Source organism: Ranitomeya imitator, chromosome 4, assembly GCF_032444005.1.
Source record: "Ranitomeya imitator isolate aRanImi1 chromosome 4, aRanImi1.pri, whole genome shotgun sequence".
In the NCBI taxonomy this organism is placed as follows: Eukaryota; Metazoa; Chordata; class Amphibia; order Anura; family Dendrobatidae; genus Ranitomeya; species Ranitomeya imitator.
Window position 1 is genome coordinate 329464957 of NC_091285.1, and position 21489 is coordinate 329486445.

Sequence of the window (21489 nt, forward strand, 5' to 3'; positions counted from 1 at the left end):
TGGACTGATAAGTTACAAGAACACTCGTAAACCATTTCGATTCCGCTTAACTGTTTACTGTTTGCTTTATCTCTATTAACCACCTGTTTACTCCCTGCAAGGAGAATCTTACTCCTGTTAATAAATTCCCCTCAACAGTTGGTCTGTCTATTCCGTGGTGACATACTCTACCCTGCACTCTATTACAAAATGATAATCCTATAGTGGGACAAAGTAAAAAAGTTTAAAAAAATGTATGCTTTTTTTTTTTTTTTAAATAGTTGTAAATATATATATTTTTTAAATCTAAAATAATAACAAATCAAAAGATATTGTATCTATAAATAAATATTTGTATGAAAAAAATAAAATAAAAGTACACATATATGGTATCGTTGCGTCCACAATGACCCGACCTATGAAACTGTCCCACTAGCTAACCCCTTTAGTGAACACCATAAAAAATAAATAAAAAATAAGGCAAAAAACAATGCTTTATTATCATAAAGCCGAACAAAAAGTGGAATAAAACGCAATAAAAAAGGCGGATATAAATAAACATGGTACCGTTGAAAATGCCATCTTGCCCTTCAAAAAACAAGCTGTCATACAGCTCCATCAGCGAAAAAATAAAAAAGTTATAGCTTTCAGAATAAAGGGATGCTAAAGTAATGATTTTTTTCTATAAAATAGTTTTTATTGTGAAAAAACGCCAAAACATAGAAAATGATATAAATGAGGTATTGCTGTAATCATACTGACTTGAAGAATAAAACTACTTATCAATTTTACCACACACAGAACAGCAACAATTCCCAAATTGCTGGTCGTTGTTCATTCTGCCTCCCAAAAATTGGAATAAAAAGTGATCAAAAATGTCATGTGCCTGAAAAAGGTACCAATAAAAACGTCAACTTGTCCTGCAAAAAACAAGCCCTCCCATGACTCTGTGGGCAAAACTATGTATAAATTATAGCTCTCAAAATGTGGTGATGCAAAAACTATTTTTGCAAAAAAAAAGTGTCTTTTAGTGTGTGACAGCAGCCAAACACAAAAACCTGATATAAATCTGGCATCGCTGTAATCGCACTGCCTCGAAGAATAAAGTCGCCTAATCACTTATACCACAGAGGAACTGCGTAAAAAATAAATAAAACCAATTGTTCACCTGCGGTTGATTTATTCATTCTGCCTTCCAAAGATCGCAGTAAGGCTTGGCACACATTTATCCTGTGCTCTGCGCTGAGTGCTTACACCATGTAAATCTCTGAAATATGTGAATCAGAAGGAACCACTGGTGGAAGATTCCCTATAATGAGGCAAATGGAGGCACTGTGGATGCTGACTGACCTGTGATCCAGCAGTGTCTGATATTTTAGGATTGCATATAAGTGCTGTCGGCCAGAGTTTTGTGCACTTCTGAAAAGATGGACACCACTGAATAAAGGCCAGATGGAGTCCAGAGAAACTCTGCTCCTTCTTTATAGTGAATGAATCCCTAGAGAGTTTCATTTGAATCACGTCACTCAGAGATTTAGATGGAAACCCCAAAGTAAGTGCTCAGCATAGAGTGCTGAGAGATAAATGTGATCCCAAACGTTATGTAAAATGTTCCCAATAAAAGCTTCAACTCAATCTACAAAAAAAAGCAAGTCCCCACTCAGGTCTGTCATCTGTTAATGGAAATATAGGGGGCTTCCACATTACAAGTAGTACAAAGGCTCTAGAAAAGTGAAATGGCTCCATAACCCTCCAAAACAAATTCAGCAAATTCTCCGCTCTCAAACCAAAGGCCCCCTCTCTTCTGAGACTCACAGTGTACCTAAACCACATATAGCGTCCACATGTTTGACATTTGTGAAGCAAAGAGAGCCCCCATACTTACGGGAGCATGTCTCCAGAAGCATGAGCTTAACATAATGTATTGGTGACTGCAATGTACTGGTCACTACAGCGTACTGGTCAATGCAACGGCAGTTTGCAATTTTCACTCTGCAAAATTCATTGCTACTTGTTTCTGGAAAATACCCATGGAGTCAAAATCAACACTATATCTGTACATAAATTCCCAAAGGGGTATAATTTCCAAAATGGGGTCACATGAGTGTGGATTCTGCTCTTCTAGCAATTAGGGGTTCTGTATATGGAGTCTGCAAACTTTTCAAGGAAAATCTGTGCTCCAGGAGGCACATAGTGCTCCATTCCTCCTGAGTCTCTTCGTATGGCTAAGTAGTTCTGTAGAGCCACATATGGAGTATTGCCACATTCAGTAGAAATTGTTGGACAAATTAGGGTGCCAATTATACCCACTTCTTGGGTGAAAATGATAAATCTGGGGCTAAAATAAAATTTTGATGGTAAAAATGTAGTTATTTTTTCTTCAATGCTCAATGGTGTAAAATTCTGTGATACACCCGTGGCGACAATATGGCCACTGCACCCCTAGATGAATTCATTGAGAGGTGTAGTTTGTAAAATGGGGTCACTTATAGGGGGGTTCTGCTGTTCTGGCACGTCATGGGTTCTCCCAGTGGGTCATGACACCTGCAAACCATAACCGTAAAATCTGACACTCCTTGCCTTCTGAGCTGTGCACTGTGCCTGAAAAATATTTCCCAAGTACATGTAGGGTATTGGTGTGCTCAGGAAAAAATGGACCTCAGTTTGTTGTAAAAAAAAAATCCTATTAGCCCTTAGAAAAATTAAAAACTTGGTGCTAAAACAACATTTTTGTAAGGAAAATGTGATTTTATTATGTTCACAGATCAATCTTATAAACTTCTGTGAAGCATCTGGGGGTTCAAGGTGCTCAACATGCATCTAAATACATTCCTTGAGGAGTCTAATTTCCAAAATGGGGTCACTTGTGGGGGGTTTCTACTGTTTAGCCACATCAGGAGCTCACCATATGGGACATGACGTGCGCTATTGATTCCAGGAAATTTTACGCTCAAAAAAGTCAAATGACGCTCCTTCCCTTCTAAGCCCTGCCGTGCGCCCAAACAGTAGTTTTCTCCCTCATCCAGCATACTCAGGATAAATTGCATTACAAATTGTATGGTGCAATTTCTCCTGTTACTCTTATGAAAATAAATATTTTGAGCTAAAAATATATTTGTGGGAAAATTTGATTTTTTTTTGTTTTTGTGGCTCAACATAAACTTTTGTAAAGCACCTGTGGGTTCAGTGTGCTCACCACACATCTAGCTCAGTTCCCTGTGGGGTCTAGTTTCCAAAATTGTGTCACTTGTGGGGGATATTTACTGCTTAGGCACATCAGAGGCTCTCCAAACGCAACATGGTGTACGCCAATTGTTCTATCTAATTTTGCATTCAAAAAGTCAAATGGCGCTCCTTCCCTTCCAAGCTCTGCCATGCACCCAAAAGTGATTTTCTCCCTCATATTGGGTAACGGCATTCCCAGGAGAAATTAAACAACAAATTTTGATGTCCATTTTTCCTGTTACCCTTGTCAAAATAAAAAAATTGGATCTGAAATAAATGTTTTGCGAAAAAAGTTAAATGTTCATTTTTTTCTTCCGCATTCCAAAAATTCCTGTGAAACACCTGACGGGTTAATAAACTTCTCAAATGTGGTTTTGAGCACCTTTAGGGGTGCAGTTTTTAGATTATTGTCACTTTTGGATACCTTCTATCTGATAGGCCCCTCAAAGTGACTTCAAATGTAATGTGGTCGTTAAAAAATGGTTTTGTAATATTTTGTTGGAAAAATGAAAAATTGCTGGTCAACTTTTAACCCCTTCCCGACCCATGACGCCACGTAGGCGTCATGAAAGTCGGTGCCAATCCGACCCATGACGCCTATGTGGCGTCATGGAAAGATCGCGTCCCTGCAGATCGGGTGAAAGGGTTAACTCCCATTTCACCCGATCTGCAGGGACAGGGGGAGTGGTAGTTTAGCCCAGGGGGGTGGCTTCACCCCCTCGTGGCTACGATCGCTCTGATTGGCTGTTGAAAGTGAAACTGCCAATCAGAGCGATTTGTAATATTTCACCTATTATAACTGGTGAAATATTACAATCCAGCCATGGCCGATGCTGAAATATCATCGGCCATGGCTGGAAATACTAATGTGCCCCCACCCCACCCCACCGATCGCCCCCCCAGCCCCCCGATCTGGCCGGTACACTGCTCCGGCTCCCCTCCGTCCAGTGCTCCGCTCCCCCCCGTGCTCTTGTCCGCTCCCCCCGTGCTCCAATCACCCCCCCGTGCTCCAATCACCCCCCCCTGCACTCCGATCCACCCCCCCCAGTGCTCCATTCCACCCCCCCGTGCTCCATTCCAGCCCCCCCGTGCTCCGTTCCACGCCCCCCGTGCTCCGTTCCACCCCTCCCGCGCTCCGATTCCCCCCCCATGCTCCGATCCCCCCGTGGTCCCCCCCACCCCATCATACTTACCGATCCAGCCGGGGTCCCGTCCGTCTTCTCCCTGGGTGCCGCCATCTTCCAAAATGGCGGGAGCATGCGCAGTGCGCCCGCCGAATCTGCCGGCCGACAGATTCGTTCCAAAGTGCATTTTGATCACTGAGATATAATCTATCTCAGTGATCAAAATAAAAAAAATAATAAATGACCCCCCCCCTTTGTCACCCCCATAGGTAGGGACAATAAAAAAATAAAGAAATTTTTTTTTTCCACTAATGTTAGAATAGGGTTAGGGGTAGGGTTAGGGTTAGGGGTAGGGTTAGGGTTAGGGGTAGGGTTAGGGGTAGGGGTAGGGTTAGGGGTAGGGTTAGGGCTAGGGCTAGGGGTAGGGGTAGGGTTAGGGTTAGGGCTAGGGCTAGGGGTAGGGTTAGGGGTAGGGTTAGGGTTAGGGCTAGGGTTAGGGTTTCGGTATGTGCACACGTATTCTGGTCCTCTGCGGATTTTTCCGCTGCGGATTTGATAAATCCGCAGTGCTAAACCGCTGCGGATTTATGGCGGATTTACCGCGTTTTTTTCTGCGCATTTCACTGCGGTTTTACAACTGCGATTTTCTATTGGAGCAGTTGTAAAACCGCTGCGGAATCCGCACAAAGAAGTGACATGCTGCGGAATGTAAACCGCTGCGTTTCCGTGCAGTTTTTCCGCAGCATGTGCACAGCGATTTTTGTTTCCCGTAGGTTTACATTGAACTGTAAACTCATGGGAAACTGCTGCGGATCCGCAGCGTTTTCCGCAGCGTGTGCACATACCTTTAGAATTAGGCTATGTGCACACTGTGCGGATTTGGCTGCGGATTGGCCGCTGCGGATTCGCAGCAGTGTTCCATCAGGTTTACAGTACCATGTAAACATATGAAAAACCAAATCCGCTGTGCCCATGGTGCGGAAAATACCGCGCGGAAACGCTGCGTTGTATTTTCCGCAGCATGTCAATTCTTTGTGCGGATTCCGCAGCGTTTTACACCTGTTCCTCAATAGGAATCCGCAGGTGAAATCCGCACAAAATACACTGGAAATCCGCGGAAAATCCGCAGGTAAAACGCAGTGCCTTTTACCCGCGGATTTTTCAAAAATGGTGCGGAAATATCTCACACGAATCCGCAACGTGGGCACATAGCCTTAGGGTTAGGGTTGGAATTAGGGTTGTGGTTAGGGTTGTGATTAGGGTTATGGCTACAGTTGGGATTAGGGTTAGGGGTGTGGGGGGGTTAGTGTTGGAGGTAGAATTGAGGGGTTACCACTGTTTAGGCACATCAGGGGTCTCCAAACGCAACATGGCGCCACCATTGATTCCAGCCAATCTCGTATTCAAAAAGTCAAATGGTGCTCCCTCACTTCCGAGCCCTGACGTGTGCCCAAACAGTGGTTTACCCCCACATATGGGGTACCAGCATACTCAGGACAAACTGCGCAACAATTACTGGGGTCCAATTTCTCCTGTTACCCTTGTGAATCTAAAAAAATGCTTGCTAAAACATCATTTTTGAGGAAAGAAAAATGATTTTTTATTTTCACGGCTCTGCGTTGTAAACGTCTGTGAAGCACTTGGGGGTTCAAAGTGCTCACCACATATCTAGATAAGTTCTTTGGGGGGTCTAGTTTCTAAAATGGGGTCACTTGTGGGGGTTTCTACTGTTTAGGCACACCAGGGGCTCTGCAAACGCAACGTGACACCCGCAGGATATTCCATCAAAGTCTGCATTTCAAAAGTCACTACTTCCCTTCTGAGCCCCGACGTGTGCCCAAACAGTGGTTTACCCCACTCATGGGGTATCAGCGTACTCAGGAGAAACTGGACAACAACTTTTGGGGTCCAATTTCTCCTGTAACCCTTGGGAAAATAAAACATTCTGGGCTAAATAATTATTTTTGAGGAAAGAAAACGTATTTATTATTTTCACGGCTCTGCATTATAAACTTCTATGAAGCCAGGACAGAGAAAAGGGGTCCCAGGTGGCCCCCCAATACTCACCTAGCTCCCCCGATGCTCCTCGTGTCTCCCGGTGGGCGCCGCCATCTTCAAAATGGCGGGCGCATGCGCAGTGGAGAATCTTTGTTTTGCGATCGCCGGTAATTAACTGTTTACCGGCGACCGCAAAAAAAAAAAAAAAGTAAAGTGTAATTCTCTGTCCTCTGATGTGATCGCACATCAGAGGACAGAGAAATAGGGGGATTCGGGGACCCTAGCATACTCACCTAGGTCCCGGGATCCTCTTGCTGCTCCTCCTGGCCGCCGGCAGAAGAACATGGCGGACGCATGCCCAGTGCGCCCGCCATCTGTCTCCATCTGCCGGCCGGCAGGAGAACAGCAGTTGGGGTTAGGGGTAGGGTTAGGGTTAGGGGTAGGGTTAGGGGTAGGGTTAGGGTTAGGGGTAGGGGTAGGGTTAGGGGTAGGGTTAGGGTTAGGGGTAGGGTTAGGGTTAGGGGTAGGGTTAGGGGTAGGGTTAGGGGTAGGGTTAGGGGTAGGGCTAGGGTTAGGGCTAGGGGTAGGGTTAGGGCTAGGGTTAGGGCTAGGGTTGGGGCTAAATTTAGGGTTAGGGTTGGGGCTAAATTTAGGGTTAGGGTTGGGGCTAAATTTAGGGTTAGGCTTCTTTCACACTTACGTCGGTACGGGGCCGTCGCAATGCGTTGGCCCGACATACCGACGCACGTTGTGAAAATTGTGCACAACGTGGGCAGCAGCTGTAGTTTTTCAACGCATCCGCTGCCCAATCTATGTCCTGGGGAGGAGGGGGCGGAGTTACGGCCACGCATGCGCGGTCAGAAATGGCGGATGCGACGTACAAAAAAAGTTTCATTGAACGTTTTTTTGTGCCGACGCTCCGCCAAAACATAACTGATCCAGTGCACGACGGACGCGACGTGTGGCCATCCGTCACGATCCGTCGGCAATACAAGTCTATGGGCAAAAAACGCATCCTGTGGGCACATTTGCAGGATCCGTTTCTTGTCCAAAACGACGGATTGCGACGGAATGCCAAACGACGCAAGTGTGAAAGTAGCCTTAGGGCTAGGGTTAGGGTTGGGGCTAAAGTTAGGGCTAGGGTTGGGGCTAAAGTTAGGGTTCGAGCTGGGATTAGGGTTAGGGTTTGGATTAGGGTTGGTATTAGGGTTAGGGTTGGCATTAGGGTTACGCTTGGGATTAGGGTTAGGTTTGGGATTAGGGTTAAGGTTAGGGTTGTGATTAGGGGTGTATTGGGATTAGGGTTAGGTTTGAGGTTAGGGTTGAGATTAGGATTAGGGGTGTGTTGGATTTAGGGTTTTGATTAGGGTTATGGTTAGGGTTGACATTAGGGTTGTTTTGGGGTAAGGGTTGTGATTATGGTTAGGGTTAGTGATTAGGATTATGGATCAGGTTGGGATTAGGGTTAGGGGTGTGTTGGGGTTAGGGTTGGAGCTAGAATTGGGGGGTTTCCACTGTTTAGGTACATCAGGGGGTCTCCAAACATGACAGCCAATTTTGTGCTCAAAAAGTCAAATGGTGCTCCCTCCATTCTGAGCTCTGCCGTGCGCCCAAACAGTGGGTTACCCCCACATATGGGGCATCAGCGTACTCGGGATAAATTGGACAACAACTTCTGGGGTCCAATTTCTCTTGTTACCCTTGTGAAAATAAAAACTTGGGGGCTACAAAATCTTTTTTGTGAAAAAAAAAATATTTTTTATTTTCACGACTCTGCATTCTAAACTTCTGTGAAGCACTTGGGCATTCAAAGTTCTCACCACACATCTAGATAAGTTCCTTGGGGGGTCTAGTTTCCAAAATGGGGTCACTTGTGGGGGGTTACTACAGTTTAGGTACATCAGGGGCTCTGCAATCGCAACATAATGCCCACAGACCATTCTATCAAAGTCTGCATTCCAAAAAGGCGCTCCTTCCCTTCCGAGCTCTGCCGTGCGCCCAAACAGTGGTTTACCCCCACATATGGTGCATCAGCGTACTCGGGATAAATTGGACAACAACTATTGCAGTCCAATTTCTCCTGTTACCCTTGTGAAAATAAAAACTTGGGGGCTACAATATCTTTTTTGTGGAAAAAAAAAATATTTTTTATTTTCACGACTCTGCATTATAAACTTCTGTGAAGCACTTGGGCATTCAAAGTTCTCACCACACATCTAGATAAGTTCCTTGGGGGGTCTAGTTTCCAAAATGGGGTCACTTGTGGGGGGTTACTACAGTTTAGGTACATCAGGGGCTCTGCAATCGCAACATAATGCCCACAGACCATTCTATCAAAGTCTGCATTCCAAAAAGGCGCTCCTTCCCTTCCGAGCTCTGCCGTGCGCCCAAACAGGGGTTTACCCCCACATATGGTGCATCAGCGTACTCGGGATAAATTGGACAACAACTATTGCAGTCCAATTTCTCCTCTTACCCTTGTGAAAATAAAAACTTGGGGGCTACAATATCTTTTTTGTGGAAAAAAAAATATTTTTTATTTTCACGACTCTGCATTCTAAACTTCTGTGAAGCACTTGGGCATTCAAAGTTCTCACCACACATCTAGATAAGTTCCTTGGGGGGTCTAGTTTCCAAAATGGGGTCACTTGTGGAGGGTTTCTACTGGTTAGGTACATCAGGGGCTCTGCAAACGCAACATAATACCCGCAGACCATTCTATCAAAGTCTGCATTCCAAAACGGCGCTCCTTCCTTCCGAGCTCTGCCGTGCGCCCAAACAGTGGTTTACCCCCACATATGGGGTACCAGCATACTCAGGACAAATTGGACAACAACTTTTGGGGTCCAATTTCTCTTGTTACCCTTGTGAAAATAAAAACTTGGGGGCTAAAAAATTTTTTTGTGGAAAAAAAAAATATTTTTTATTTTCACGGCTCTGCATTATAAACTTCTGTGAAGCACTTGGGCATTCAAGGTTCTCACCACACATCTAGATAAGTTCCATGGGGGGTCTAGTTTCCAAAATGAGGTCACTTGTGGGGGATTTCTACTGTTTAGGCACATCAGGGGCTCTCCAAACGCGACATGGCGTCCGATCTCAATTCCAGCCAATTCTACATTGAAAAAGTAAAACGGCACTCTTTCTCTTCCAAGCTCTGCGGTGCGCCCAAACAGTGGTTTACCCCCACATATTGGGTATCGACGTACTCAGGAGAAATTGCACAACAACTTTAGTGGTCTAATTTCTCCTGATACCCTTGTGAAAATAAAAATTTGTGGGCAAAAAGATCATTTTTGTAGAAAAAATGCAATTTTTTTTTTCACAGCTCTACGTTATAAACTTCTGTGAAGCACATGGGGGTTAAAAGTGCTCGCCACACATCTAGATAAGTTCCTTAAGGGGTCTAGTTTCCAAAATGGTGTCACTTGTGGGGGGTTTCCACTGTTTAGGCACATCAGGGGCTCTCCAAACGCGACATGGTGTCCAATCTCAATTCCAGCCAATTCTAAAATATAACGTTTAATAAATACTATTAAAAACTACATAACACAACATATAATGACAAACTCGTGCATTGACCACACAGGTCAACAGGACAAGGAACTGATAAACAGTCCAAAAGAGGAAAAAAATTAGTATGAGTTTGGGGGTACCTGATTCAATGCTGGAGGACATTAGACTTTTGTATGGCCTGGCAGATGAGGACCCTAGTATGAGGGGTGAGGGACCATTTACAGACCTCAGATGTAAAAGTAACAAAATGCCCCCACCTCAAACCGATTTAACATCAATGGACATCTTTCTTAATTTGGTTTCTAAAGACATTGAAAGTCTAGACAAATCCTCTGTCAATACACACTTTAACTTGACAAAACGTGAAATGTCAGCATTGGGTAATCTGGAAAAAGACCACAGCGTTACGATTAAACCTTCTGACAAAGGGGGTAACGTTGTGGTCATGGATACTCCAGATTACAAAATGATGTGCCTACGCATCCTACGTGACAAGGATTGCTATAAAGTATTACCCTCTAATCCTACAGATAAATTTTTATCTGAATTGAAAAACATTGTCACACATGGTTTGACCTTGAAAGTCATTAATAAGACCGAAATGGATTTTATTTTGCCTAGATTCCCGATTACAGCTACATTTTATTGCCTGCCTAAGGTTCACAAAGGTTTGTCTCCATTAAAGGGTAGACCTATTGTGTCGGGTGTGGGCAGTTTAACGAAGAACTTAGGGATCTATCTGGACAAGATACTGAACCCCTTTGTCCTGGCATTGAGTTCCTACACCCGGGACACAACCGATCTCCTGATGAAAATTCAGAATCTGACTTTGGACTCTGATACCATTCTTGGGAGTATTGATGTGGAAGCCCTCTACTCGTCAATTCCCCATCATAAAGGGTTGGAGGCGGTTAATTACTATTTGATGAGCAGAGGGAATCATTTGAGAGAACACAATGGTTTTGTGCTGGAGTGTCTTGAATTCCTATTGACACATAATTTCTTCACATTTGACGGTAAGTACTTCCACCAGCTCAGGGGTACTGCGATGGGGAGCCCTTGTGCCCCGTCGTATGCAAATTTGCTCCTGGGCTGGTGGGAGGAAACTGTGGTCTTTGGTGAAGGAAGTTCGGTGAACAGTGATGGAGTCATGTTGTGGCTTAGGTTTATTGACGACGTGTTTGTAATTTGGAAGGGGTCTGGTGAATCTTTTTCAAATTTCGTCAATAGCTTAAACATCAATGATTTTGGTCTTTCTTTTACATTTGAATGGGATCCCTTTAAACTCCCTTTTTTGGACGTGTTGATTGAGAGGTCGGCTGATGGCTCCCTTGGCACCAGTGTCCACAGGAAGTCCACCGCTACAAACTCCCTCCTTCGGTGGGAGAGTGGGCATCCTCAGGCCCTAAAGAGAGGCATACCGAAAGGGCAGTATATGAGGATGCGCAGGAACTGTTCCGATGACAACAATTTTTTGAGACAGTCACATGATTTACGAAATCGTTTCCATGAAAGGGGGTATCCGGATCGTATTTTAAAAAATGCCTTCAATGAAGTAAAAAAGAAGGAGAGAACAGAACTCCTGATACCAGCCCCTATTAAAAAGGATACTTTTTCGGGTATGCGTTTCATTACTACCTTTAATAATGGCGCAAAAGAGTTAAGACAAATTCTTAATAAGCACTGGTCGATTTTAAAAATGGATAAGGATGTTGGAGACTCCTTACCCCCGTTCCCTCAAATTACATTTCAAAGGGGCCGATCGATTAAGGATCGACTAGTGCGTAGTCATTTTTCTGAACCACAACCCCATACATGGTTAACATCTACAGTGACTGGTTGTCATAGGTGCAGTGGCTGTGTATAGCCTGTAAAAATATTGAAGTTGGTAAAACATTTAAGTCAACGGATAAAAGTGAAACGTTTGAGATCCGATCTTTTATAAGTTGCAGAAGTGAGGGTGTCATATATAGAGCCATATGTGACTGTGATCTAATATATGTTGGCAAAACGATCAGAGAATTAAGAAGGAGAGTCGGAGAGCATCTGAGGGATATTGTGAAGAAAAGAGAGACACCGTTGGCTAGACACATAAACTCGGTCCATGGAGGTGATACGTCCACAGTGAAATTTATGGGCATAGAAAAGGTCACTAAACCAACACGAGGGGGCGACTGGGACAAAATAATTCTCCAGCATGAGACAAGGTGGATATATAAATTGGGTTCCACATATCCATTTGGATTAAATGAACAACTTTCCTTTGTCTCTTTTCTTTAAAGCGGTAAGGGCACTAACAGGGTACATCAGTCAGGGGTAGCCGCCGTTGAGTGGGGGCGCCACTGCGCAGGTTTAGGGTGCCAACCTCCGCTGTTAGGTAGGGTGGAGGTAGTATAGTATGTCATCAGGGCTATATTTAGGCTTGCCTCACCCACCTGTCATTCAATTTTCCGTCTTCTGTCCCTTTGTATTATGGCCCCTTTACGGTTTGGATCTTCTTGTGGACTTGGTGCCTGGTTTGTCTCCCCCTCCTCATCATCTTGCTTCCCTGTGGAGGTCCTTGGGCCCTGGTGGGTCTTTTGTTTGTCTGTCCATGTCGTACTTTGTGAAGCCAGCCTAAATACTCGCCATTTTATACTGATATGTATATCAGGTACTTTTGTGCCCCGGGTCAGTTTTAGTTCTGGACCTGGGAGCCTTAAGTTGAGAGGAGTAACATAGTAACATAGTAACATAGTAACATAGTTAGTAAGGCCGAAAAAAGACATTTGTCCATCCAGTTCAGCCTATATTCCATCATAATAAATAAATACCCAGATCTACGTCCTTCTACAGAACCTAATAATTGTATGATACAATATTGTTCTGCTCCAGGAAGACATCCAGGCCTCTCTTGAACCCCTCGACTGAGTTCGCCATCACCACCTCCTCAGGCAAGCAATTCCAGATTCTCACTGCCCTAACAGTAAAGAATCCTCTTCTATGTTGGTGGAAAAACCTTCTCTCCTCCAGACGCAAAGAATGCCCCCTTGTGCCCGTCACCTTCCTTGGTATAAACAGATCCTCAGCGAGATATTTGTATTGTCCCCTTATATACTTATACATGGTTATTAGATCGCCCCTCAGTCGTCTTTTTTCTAGACTAAATAATCCTAATTTCGCTAATCTATCTGGGTATTGTAGTTCTCCCATCCCCTTTATTAATTTTGTTGCCCTCCTTTGTACTCTCTCTAGTTCCATTATATCCTTCCTGAGCACCGGTGCCCAAAACTGGACACAGTACTCCATGTGCGGTCTAACTAGGGATTTGTACAGAGGCAGTATAATGCTCTCATCATGTGTATCCAGACCTCTTTTAATGCACCCCATGATCCTGTTTGCCTTGGCAGCTGCTGCCTGGCACTGGCTGCTCCAGGTAAGTTTATCATTAACTAGGATCCCCAAGTCCTTCTCCCTGTCAGATTTACCCAGTGGTTTCCCGTTCAGTGTGTAATGGTGATATTGATTCCCTCTTCCCATGTGTATAACCTTACATTTATCATTGTTAAACCTCATCTGCCACCTTTCAGCCCAAGTTTCCAACTTATCCAGATCCATCTGTAGCAGAATACTATCTTCTCTTGTATTAACTGCTTTACATAGTTTTGTATCATCTGCAAATATCGATATTTTACTGTGTAAACCTTCTACCAGATCATTAATGAATATGTTGAAGAGAACAGGTCCCAATACTGACCCCTGCGGTACCCCACTGGTCACAGCGACCCAGTTAGAGACTATACCATTTATAACCACCCTCTGCTTTCTATCACTAAGCCAGTTACTAACCCATTTACACACATTTTCCCCCAGACCAAGCATTCTCATTTTGTGTACCAACCTCTTGTGCGGCACGGTATCAAACGCTTTGGAAAAATCGAGATATACCACGTCCAATGACTCACCGTGGTCCAGCCTATAGCTTACCTCTTCATAAAAACTGATTAGATTGGTTTGACAGGAGCGATTTCTCATAAACCCATGCTGATATGGAGTTAAACAGTTATTCTCATTGAGATAATCCAGAATAACATCCCTCAGAAACCCTTCAAATATTTTACCAACAATAGAGGTTAGACTTACTGGCCTATAATTTCCAGGTTCACTTTTAGAGCCCTTTTTGAATATTGGCACCACATTTGCTATGCGCCAGTCCTGCGGAACAGACCCTGTCGCTATAGAGTCACTAAAAATAAGAAATAATGGTTTATCTTTAATTTCCTCTCTTTGAAAAGACACAACAGCCTAGTGCTTATTTCCTAAAATTCAGTGGTCTGCCTCCCTGATTAAGTGTACCCCCCACTAAATAGTCGCGGCACTTTGTTTTTTGTTTTTTTCTTTCCCCTTAGTATAAAAGACAGATAACAGGATGTTTCCATTTTTGTGCGGTGCACTTAATGGTATAATGTGTCTTATATTATAAGAGATTAAGGGGATAGAATTTTTGTTGATGCCAATTGAATTTTATTTTTTGAATAGGTGGGTGTGCACATTGATATGCTGGGTGGGCTCGAACTTTGAAGCGGCGGGTGAGCGCTGTTTGCATAAATCTCTGCTACCGGTGAATGCCTTGTCATTAGGGTATTGAGCACATCTTGCGTTGAGCTGTGGACCTGGGATCTGTATGAGTCATGGTGTGATCCACGCCCTTCCATGTGTATCCCAGGTGATGGCTGTGACTCACTTCGCTGAGTCATAGGTGCGCGCCCAGTCAGAGATGTATTTGCTGCTACTTGCGTTCCAGGCGCATGGTTGTGACTCATGCCGCTTGCGTTCCAGAGTCTCTGCGCATGACAATGACTCATCGCTATGAGTCAGAGGTGCGCGTCCTTCACTGGAATACGGAAGTGCACTTGACACAGACCGTTGTTGGTGTGTGTCTCACGTGGAACTCAGGTCGCCGCCATTAACCCTGATTCACCAATGACGGTCGCCGCCACTGACCCTGATTCACCAATGAGGTTAGTCGGACCGCTGTGTGTGGGTTATAAGCCCAGGACTGATTGGCTCAATTTCAGCTGTTCTGGATGAATAGGCATTTTTCCTGATAGGAGTACCATATAAAAGAGACACCATTTTTGTGTGGATTGATGAGAGGCTCCCTGGAGATTTTATTTGTCTCGGTTGAGCACTCCATCAAGTCCTGACCACATACTGACTGCCTTATCCCCTGATGATTCTTCCCTGAGATGAAACGCGTAGGGAGGTGGTCTTTAACGCAGGAGGTGGTCTTGGAGTCCAACGGATCCTAGATGGACGGAATTTGATCCATGGGACTCTTACCTTGACATGGGGAACACATTTCAGTATGCTGCAGTGCCACATTTGGGTGAGATTGTTCCAATAGCTCTATGTGTGTCCTCGTGTATTTGAGGTTTCTCATTGGTGATAAATAGCGGTGCTGTTTTTTCTTTCACCTTATAGAGAACCTTAAGTAAATTTTCTGTAACAGTAGCATACATTGGTATTTTTGGTTCCTCTGCTTTACTGGACAGGGTGTACATTGTGATAATAAGCCCTTAAAGCTGTGTAGAGTTCCAAATTGACTACTGATTTTTCCTCTTTCGGACTGTTTATCAGTTCCTTGTCCTGTTGACCTGTGTGGTCAATGCACGAGTTTGTCATTATATGTTGTGTTATGTAGTTTTTAATAGTATTTATTAAACGTTATATTTTAGGTTCCCTTTTGCTATTTACAATATAATTTTTCTGGGCACCCTTTGTTCAGTTTGAGTGGTTTATTACCCCCCTTTTTTTGCTATACTATCCAGCCAATTCTACATTGAAAAAGTAAAACGGCACTCCTTCTCTTCCAAGCTCTGCGGTGCGCCCTAACAGTTGTTTACCCCCACATATTGGGTATCAGCATACTCAGGAGAAATTGCACAACAACTTTTGTGGTCTAATTTCTCCTGTTACCCTTGTGAAAATAAGAATTTGTGGGCGAAAAGATCATTTTTGTGTAAACAAAAGCGATTTTTTATTTTCACGGCTCTACGTTATAAACTTCTGTGAAGCACTTGGGGGTTCAAAGTGCTCACCACACATCTAGATAAGTTCCTTAAGGGGTCTAGTTTCCAAAATGGTGTCACTTGTGGGGAGTTTCCACTGTTTAGGCACATCAGGGGCTCTCTAAACGTGACATGGCGTCCGATCTCAATTCCAGCCAATTCTGCATTGAAAAAAGTCAAACGGCGCTCCTTCACTTCTAAGTTCTGCGGTGCGCCCTAACAGTGGTTTACCCCCACATATGGGGTATTGGCGTATTCAGGAGAAATTGCATAACAAAATTTATGGTTACATTTCTGTTTTTACACTTGTGAAAATAAAAAAAATGGTTCTGAATTAAGATGTTTGCAAAAAAAAGTTAAATGTTCATTTTTTCCTTCCACATTGTTTCAGTTCCTGTGAAGCACGTAAAGGGTTAATAAACTTCTTGAATGTGGTTTTGAGAACCTTGAGGGGTGTAGTTTTTAGAATGGTGTCACACTTCATTATTTTCTATCATATAGACCCCTCAAAATGACTTCAAATGTGATGTGGTCCCTAAAAAAAATGGTGTTGTAAAAATGAGAAATTGCTGGTCAACTTTTAACCCTTATAACTCCCTAACAAAAAAAATTTTGTTTCCAAAATTGTGCTGATGTAAAGTAGACATGTGGGAAATGTTATTTATTAACTATTTTTCGTGACATATCTCTCTGATTTAAGGGCATAAAAATACAAAGTTTGAAAATTGCTAAATTTTAAAAATTTTCGCCATATTTCCATTTTTTTCATAAATAATCGCAAGTAATATCGAAGAAATGTTACCACTAACATGAAGTACAATATGTCACGAAAAAACATTCTCAGAATCAGCGGGATCCGTTGAAGCGTTCCAGAGTTATAACCTCATAAAGTGACAGTGGTCAGAATTGCAAAAATTGGCCTGGTCATTAAGTACCAAATTGGCTCTGTCACTAAGGGGTTAAGGGCATGAAAATTCAAACTTGGAAAATTGAGAAATTTTCCAAATTTTTTACCAAATTTCCATTTTTTCACAAATGTAAATCATACTGAAGAAATTTTACTACTATCATGAAGTGCAATATGTCATGAAACAACATTCTCAGAATCACCAGGATCCGTTGAAGCGTTCCAGAATTATTGACTCATAAAGTGACAGAATTGTAAAAATTGGCCTGAGTAACGTGCAAACCACCTTCAAGGGTTCATTATGTGCTATACCGTAATGTCTGAAATTGTTTGTACTCTTGTGCACTGGTTTGCAAATTGTTGCGGATTGTTGCTAGCGCCACATAACTAAAATTATTATTCACTTTTGTTCATTCACTTTCCTTTGTTTTATTTGAAAAAAAACTATTACAATTTCTATTTTTACAAGCATTCTCGCTTTGCAGCATTTTTTCACATCTGCTTAAAACTTTTGGCCTGTATATAAAATAAATTAAAACTTATACATGACTTTAGCAATATTAGTTTAACATTTTGCCATAAAGTATACAGATAAATTCATTGCTGCAAGAGTTTAGCCTCAGGGCTTCCCTTTGCCTAGCACAGCAAATGCATAAACATTATATTTAAAATCTTTCTAGTTCCCCAAGCAATAAATGTCATTGACTTTTAACGAATCGCTCCTGTATCGGTTGACTACTAAATATAATATTCATGGTCGTTGTCACATTTAATCTAAAGAAATATTGTATGCAACGAAGGAATTTTAAAATATTGTCTTTTTACTATACCCAAAGAGTCACTGTCCGTACAACTCTATTATGGAATTGTTTTGATGGTGGTATACTAAGGTTATTGTTGTTTAAGGCAAGTCATACACAATCCTGAATTACCATTTATGTCTGATAGTTTCCTGGAGTCGATTACAATCAGATATTTAAAAGTGTATTATATTACAGGTTATATTACAATATATTTTATACTGTTTTATCTTTAATATGTTCCTAGATGTATTTTTTCTATTATGTTACAGAAAATATCAAATATCCTTGAACAAATAAGGAAACACAGTGTCAAATTAAGTGTGAATTAGTGTAATTATCAGGCTACCATGATACCTAAATCACAAGACATTTAGCCTACCATCTGGGCTATGTCTATCAAAATAGGTTTTATCTTAAATGTATTTCTAAAATGTCTTACATGACAGACTCAACTATTTGCATGGCTATACAGTCATGAGATACAGTATATCTGTTGTCTCTTTAATTTTTGGTGGCCTTTATAAGAATTGTACAGCCTCGCCAGAAGCCATAATTTCTAATTAGACTGCATTTAATTGGTATTTAATCTCTTTCCAATATTCATCTCACTTTGAATAAGGCACACATAGACACTAGATAGAAGTTTGCCAAACAATCGTTTGGGCAGCCATTGAAATTTAATAGGCTGGATCCAGATCGTTGAGTTAGGCCTATTCTTATTTATTGCATGGGGCCTTAAGTCTGCTGCAAACTTTGACATATGTACAGTTTATAAACTAAATAAACTAAAGCATTTTCAAAAACAATAACAAATTAAGAATCAAATGTGTCAAATGTTATCATTCTGTGTTATGTATAACCAAAAAATATATAATTTTGTATAATCAGTCTCTTAATTATTTCCCAATTGTTATAGACTTGAGGAATTGAGATTTGTGCAAACATTTTACTCTGTAGACTTGCTGTCTTCTTATTTTACGAGAAGCCTGTATGCGTTATAATGGTTATGTATTAATGTGTGCATTGCTGTTTAATAAACGAATAAAAAAAATATATGTCAAATGTGTTTGTGTTATAGTATGAATATGCATTTACCTGAAAATACACAATACGACCATGTCTGACACATATGCGTGGATTGTGGACCCACTGTGCCCCGATCTAGGCTTACCTAGAAGGAGCGTAGCTAAGCGGTTACCTGTTTTTGCTAGAGCACCTGATGGTGGAGTTAGACTTGAGCTTCAGATAGCTGCCAAGTACCATTCCTAGGCAGTCCCTGGTACTGCAGCTTCTGACCCTAAGGGCTCCTTCTCACTTGCAAGAAATATGTCCGAGTCGCGCAGGTTAAAACCCTGCTCTGGCGCCAGCAGTCCAGAGCGGAGCATGCGGCCGCAGAGTAATATATGGAGCTGCACGCTCCGCTTTGAAGTGCTGGCGCCAGAGCAGGGTTTTAACCTGCGAGACTCGGACTCGGACGTATTTCTCGCAAGTGAGAAGGAGCCCTAAGGGTTAGGTTCGCTGCTACGGACACAGGCTCTGAGTATCTGGCAGGAGAGTACTTTGGCACTGTTCAGACATCATGGGTTCTGGATCACCGGGAAGAACAGATACTGACAGTCACAGGACTGGATTCAAACTTCGTTCAAACAACACAGGTTCTTGGTCATCAAGCAAAATGGATACGGACACAAAAGTCACGGGCAGGTCTGGAATCAGACAATACAAGTTCTGGGTCATCAGGCAGAATGAATACTGACACGAAGTCAAAGGCAGGGCTGGATTTGGATATTGCAACAGGCTCCGACAGTACGGACTCTTGAACACTAACCAGAAGAGGCACTGGTGCTGGTTCAAGTACCGTTGGAACAGTTATAGGATTCAGGTACCACAGGTGCGGCTTCAAGGTTCAGGTACCGAGGGTGCGGCTTGAGGGTTAAGGTACTTCAAGTGAGGCTTCAGGGTTCAGGTACCACGAGAGTGGCTTCATGGTCAAGGTACTACATACAGCAGTGTCAAGCTCAGGTACAGCAAGAAGCAATGTCAGGCACAAATACCACAAGGAGTGGTGTTGGGGTCATGCACTGCAGGGAGTGGTGTCAGTGTTCACCTGTCATCTGTGCGGCTTCAGATTCAGGTGCCGCAGGGAGCCATGTCAGGCTCATGTACCGCAGGGAGCCATGTCAGGCTCCTCAGGAGCAGCCAGGAGCAGTGTCAGGCTCAGGCACAGCAGGGAGTGGTGTCAGGCTCAAATTGCAATTTTCAAACTTTTAATTTTTGTGCACTTAAATCAGTCATATCGCACAAAATAATTGAAAAACAAAATTTCCCAAATGTCTACTTTACATAAGCACAATCTTGAAAACATAATTTTCTTTTCTTAGGACGTTATAAGGGTTAAAAGTTGACCAGTGATTTCTCATTTTTCCAACAAAATTTACAAAACCATATTTTTAGGGACTACCTTACATTTGAAGTGAGTTTAGGGGGTCAATATCACAGGAAATACCCAAAAGTGACACCAGTCTAAAAAGTGCACCCCTCAAGGTACACAAAACCACATTCAAGAAGTTTATTAACCCTTCATGTGCTTCAGAAGAACAAAAGCAATGTGGAAGGAAAAAAATAAACATTTTACTATTTTCACGAAAAATTTATTTTGGAACCAAACTTTTTTATTTTCACAAGGGTATCAGGGGAAAATGGACCACAAAATTCGTTGTGCAATTTCTCCTGAGTACGCTGATATTTCTTATGTGGAAGAAAGCCACTGTTTGGGTGCATGGCAGTGCTCAGATAGGAGGGAGCAACGTTCGACATTTTGAACGCAAAATTGGCTGGTATCAATGGCGGGCGCCATGTCACATTTGGAGACAACCTGATGTACCTAAAAAGTGGAAACCCCCCAATTCTAACTCAACCCTAACACCATCCCTAACCCCAACACACCCCTAACCCTAATCCCAACCATAACCCTAACTACAACCCTAACCCCAAAACTACAACCCCAATACCACAACCCTAACCCCAACAACCCAACTCTGACCCCAACACAACCCTAACCCCAACCCTAGCCCCAACCATAACCCTGGCCCAACAGTAACCCTAGCTTTAATCCTAGTCCCAACCCTAACCCTAGCACAATCCTAACCCTAGCTAAAACCCTAGCCCCAACCCTAAACCTAGCCCAATCTTAACCTTACCTATAACCCCAACTATAACCCCAACCATAACTCTAACCCTGGCACCAATCATAACCCTAGCTTTAGCCCCAACTATAAGCCCAACCCTAACCCTAGCTTTAACCCCAACCCTAACAATAGCCCCAACCCTAACGGAAAAATGGAAATAAATCCTTTTTTTATTTGATTCTTTCCCTAACTAAGGGAGTGATAAAGGGGGGGTTGATTTACTATATTTTTTTTATCACTATAATAGGGTTTATCACAGTGATCAAAATGAACCAATAGGAAAAATGTCCTATTGTTGCCAGGTGCCAGCTGGCAGATTTTGGCAGGTGCATGTGCACATGTGCTCACCATTTCTTCTTGGAAGAAGACGCCGATGGCATCATTGGGGATGCAGGAGAGTCCAGGGACAGCGGAGGTACCAGAGGACCCCATTTCTCTCTCTTTGATGTACTAGATCACATCAGAGGAGAGAGAAATTAAATGGGAAATCTGACTTTTTTTATGCAGTCGACATTATCCCGGGAATAACGATGATCACAACACTGGGGTTGGAAAAAACAACCCGAATCATGTTCTCCGGGGTCTCAGCTACTCCCGGTAGCCAAGACCCCGGAGGATCTCCAAAGCTGAGTGGCGCTATGCACTTATTTCTCAGCGCCAATAAGAAGCGGTACTGAGGAGTAAGTACCGTTAACTGCC